This window comes from Podarcis melisellensis (genome assembly GCF_964234715.1).
Source record: "Podarcis melisellensis genome assembly, chromosome: 2".
Taxonomy (NCBI): domain Eukaryota; kingdom Metazoa; phylum Chordata; class Lepidosauria; order Squamata; family Lacertidae; genus Podarcis; species Podarcis melisellensis.
This window is the reverse complement of record NC_138529.1, coordinates 8,063,333-8,068,104: the sequence shown is the minus strand read 5'-3', so window position 1 is coordinate 8,068,104 and position 4,772 is coordinate 8,063,333.

Genomic DNA, 4,772 nt, shown 5'->3' with positions numbered 1-4,772 from the left:
GAGTGGCATGTGTAATGACATGGTGCAGATCTTGCAACCGAACCTTCCCACTTTATCAGAGGCAGATTTAGGGGAGCGCTACCAGTTTGGGACGCGGGTGGTGCTGTGGGTTAAACCACTGAGCCTCTTGGGCTTGCTGATCGGAAGGTCGGTGGTTCAAATCCCCACGATGGGGTGAGCTCCTGTTGCCCGGTCCCTGCTCCTGCCAACCTAGCAGTTCAAAAGCACATCAAAGTGCAAGTAGATAAATAGGTACCGCTCCGGCAGGAAGGTAAATGGAGTTTCCGTGCGCTGCTCTGGTTCGCCAGAAGCTGCTTAGTCATGCTGGTCACATGACCCGGAAGCTGTACGCCGGCTCCCTTGGCCAATAAAGCGAGATGAGTGCCACAACCCTAGAGTTGTCTGCGACTGGAACTAACAGTGAGGGGTCCCTTTACCTTTAAATAGTGCCAGGAAGAGATAGACAGGAAGAGTTGACCATGTCAGCTCCCTCGGCCAATAAAGCGAGATGAGCGCCGCAACCCCAGAGTCGTTTACTACTGGACCTAATGGTCAGGGGTCCCTTTACCTTTATTAGTTTGGTTGCACTGGGCACAGAACCTCAGGGGCACTGCAACTATGGATTGTGAGAGGTGGGGTGTACACCGAATTTTGGCATTATACAAGGCTCTGCTGAAATTTGAGAGCCCAAGGTCCGCCACTGACTTCATGTCTTCTGCAGCTAACAGTAGAATCAGAATTTGAGCTGCATTGTTTTAAAGGATTTCTTTGCAGCTGGTTTTCTCAGAGCATATCAAAGCACCTTCAACTGGAGGCATGGCAGGGAGCATTAAATGCACATTTGCATTCCATGTGCAAGTTTTGAAAATTGCATCAGGTGTAGGTGTGTGCATGTGTGATGATAATTAGTGTGATCAGCACAGGCACGGTGGGGAAATTAATTTTTTTCGCTGCTATGGACCTTAGGAAAATCCCTCTTCAGTGCTGACGAAGGAAGGGCATTCTACTCATTCTCAAAAACATTTTTGAATAAACAAAGTTCACTACTCCAGTTAGCGTGGGGGCCATAGCTCTGCAGAAGAGGATCTGCTCTACATGCAGAAGATTCCAGGTTCAGTTCTCAGCATCTTCCAGTAGGGCTGGGAAAGACTCCTGTCCGAAGCTCTGCACAGCTGCTGCCAGCCAATGAGCTAGGTCAGATATCTTCAGCCTTTTCAGACTCAGAACCAACATGCATTTCGGGACCCATATTTTTGTCTTTTACCAGAGGCAGATTTAGGGGAGAGCAGCTGGTTTGGTCTCCCTGGGTATGGAGCTGCAACTATGATTTAGAATGGAGTGTGAGAGGCAGAGGGGCGCAAAATTTTATCATTGCACATGCTGCTGTTGAAATTTGAGATCCCAAGGCCCATTACTGACCATATATTTGCATGGTCTTGATGCTCCTGTTGCAATTCATCTTGGATCAGGCTGTGCCCCACTAGTGGGTTCTACCCCATCACTGAAAACCAGTGAGTTAGATGGACCAGTGGTCTTAGTATGAGGCAGTTTCCTTTGGATGGTATTCAACTAAGTTTTACTCAAGTTGGTTGAATACTATCTTATGTTCATAACGGTTCAGAGTTTAGCCTTCATGTTTCTTTTTCAAAGAAGCTGCAGAGCAGAACTTTGGTGAGCTCATAGACCAATTAAGGTCTCTTGTGCAAATGAAATTCCACCTAAAGGCAAGTTGTATGAAAGGAGCCCCACACAGTCAGAATCAATGCACACAGCTTAGATTGACAGCGTTTTTATTATGGAGATGGCATGACATTGGAAAGACTTCAACATAAACACAAAAGTAAGACAAGTGCTGTGGTGGTTTGATTACAATTATAGTTCAGAAATATATCTCCTTTCCTTACAAGGAGCCATCAGTCATGAAGCCAATAAACTGATACGACCTCCATGTTTTCCTTTCTTAGGGTTCTTTATCTTTTCATGGAGTTGGATCAGACAGCCTTTCAAAGAGGATGTCTTGAGGTATAGGAATATCCTCCAACAGCTCTTCAAACAGGGACTGTCTTCTGTAAAAGTAAGATACATGGCCACTCTAGATATATGGCTTTAGAGCCCTGGCTCCTCCTTTCAAACCCATTTCCCCAACACTTGAGAACTGCTCACCCTGCTTTGATACAACAATGCTGCCTCAGCCCTGCTTCTTTTGGCAATGTCTTCATACTAAGCCTTGTCCTCGACAATGATGCTGTTCAGGTCCAGGTTTCAGTTCTTGTCTATTTGGAGAATGACAGAGGTGTCAGCAATGTGGGCCTTCAACTGGGGTAATTCCTACAGGAGGGGGAGGAGTTGAAGAAAGAGGGCTTACCAAGATGAAAGACACCCACATCTCTACCACATTCAAGCACTGGTCCACACTGAGCAAGGAAACTTTGCAGCCTGAAGCTTATTTCAGAGATGGGGAACCTTTGGCTCTTCAGATGTTGCTGGACTCTAGCTGCTATCATCCTAGCCAGCATGGCCAAGGGTCAGAGATTATGGGAGTGGTAGTCTAGCAATGTCTGGAGCGTTCCCCCATCTCTACTGTACTAGACGGAAAAGTGAAACCCTAGAACAGCCTTTCTCAACCTGTGGATCCCCAGATGTTGTTGAACTAGAACTCCCATCACCCCTAGCTAGCAAGGCCAGAGCTCAGGGATGATGGGAGTTGTAGTCCGACACTGGTGACCCACTGGTTGAGAACAGCAGCCCTAGAACAATCTGAAACCCTGCTTGAAAAAAAAAGTCCTATTCTTGCTAATATTGAGGATGCAGTCACCTCAAGAGATTTCTTTGGTGCTTGGTTGGTTCGATGTCAGGCCTACCTTTGTATTTTGTCTATCCATTCATCTTTCAGTCCTGATTGCATTTTATTATGGCATCTGAGCAACATATTAAGTAAGAAACAAGATTTCAGTAGTGAGCAAGAGGTATACTTCTAGGGCAGCTTCTCTAGCAGAACAGCAAAGATGCTGTTGTAAAAATTGCTGAAATGGCAAAACTGATTTAGCAGTGCCGGGTTAAGCCCTGTAGAGACTGCATGGCAGTTGAAATTGCAGTCCACCCCCATTGTGCTCATGCTCTACTGGGATAGGATTGAACCAAGAAAGCCTGATTTCAATTTTCTATCAAGGTTTTTTTGATCTGTTGTCTCAGGGCCCCTAAAAGGCCCCGTATGCCTACACAGCCTATTTGGTACTCCAGCACTGTGATACAAAATAATAAAAGCCAGCAAAATACTGGGTATGTTGAAAGCCTATGGTTTCCTTCTATTCACTACTTTTAAAAACTGCATTCGTAGAAAGAAGGTTGGTGGAATTGTCTGGCTTTTGCTTGATGGCTTATTGCTTTTCTTTAAATCATATTTGATAAGTGTGTCTTTTTATTATAATATTTGCAACATTATTATATTGAGATGTATATTATTATTACTTTTGTTCTTTTTAAAATTTGAATGTTTTCTAAAAAGAAAGCAAGATCAGAATTCAGACCTGATCCACATGTTAGCACAAGAGTGTGTGAACTGATTCCTTGTGGTCTAGTTTCAAGGCCTTCCAGTAATACAGTGGTACCTCTGGTTATGTACTTAATTCGTTCCGGAGGTCCATTCTTAACCTGAAACTGTTCTTAACCTGAAGCACCACTTTAGCTAATGGGGCCTCCTGCTGCCGCCGCGCCGCCAAAGCACAATTTCTGTTCTCATCCTGAAGCAAAGTTCTTAACCTGAGGTACTATTTCTGGGTTTGCAGAGTCTGTAACCTGAAGTGTATGTAACCTGAAGCGCATGTAACCTGAGGTACCACTGTATGCCTTCTTTGCTATCTTCACTGCCACTAGGTGAACCTCACCAGTGTTTGCTTGCATCATGGTAGAGGGTCATGAATTAGACTTAAGGCTTCACAGATCTGTAGGGTCATAGACCCGTTAAAGACACCTTCCTACCATATACAGTGGTACCTCGGGTTAAGAACTTAATTCGTTCTGGAGGTCCATACTTAACCTGAAACTGTTCTTAACCTGAAGCACCACTTTAGCTAATGGGGCCTCCCACTGCCGCCGTACCGCCAGAGCACGACTTCTGTTCTCATCCTGAAGCAAAGTTCTTAACCCGAGGTACTATTTCTGGGTTAGCAGAGTCTGTAACCTGAAGTGTATGTAACCCGAGGTACCACTGTACCTTGGTTCCCAAATGGCTTGGCTCCCAAACAAATCAGGCTCCTGAACGCAGCAAACCCGGAAGTAATTGTTCTGGTTTGCGAATGTTTAACGCGGCTTCCACCTGAGTGCTGGAAGCTCCTGCAGTCAATCGGAAGCCGCACCTTGGTTTTCGAACAGTTCTGAGAGTTGAACAGACTCCCGGAACAGATTAAGTTTGAGAACCAAGATTCCACTGTATATGAAAAGAAGATTCATGCTAGCTGGACAAATGATGCAATTCCTTCAAAGGCTAGTATAGTCATGTGATTTCTGCATTCACTCTGATGCACAGCTCCTTCCCTCTAGGATCAGGGTTGGGGAATCCTGTGGCTTTTCAGATAATGCTAGACTCCAGATGACATCAGCCACAGCTAGCATGGCCAATGGTGAGGGGTGATGGGAGTTGTAGTCCAACAATATCTGGAACGCCAGAGATTTCCCATCCCTGATTTAGACTTCAGCAGAGAAGTGTAGGATTAAGCCACAAGGAGCTGGTTTCCTCTCTTTTAGGATGCCATCTGAGTAGAGGCCTAGAGACT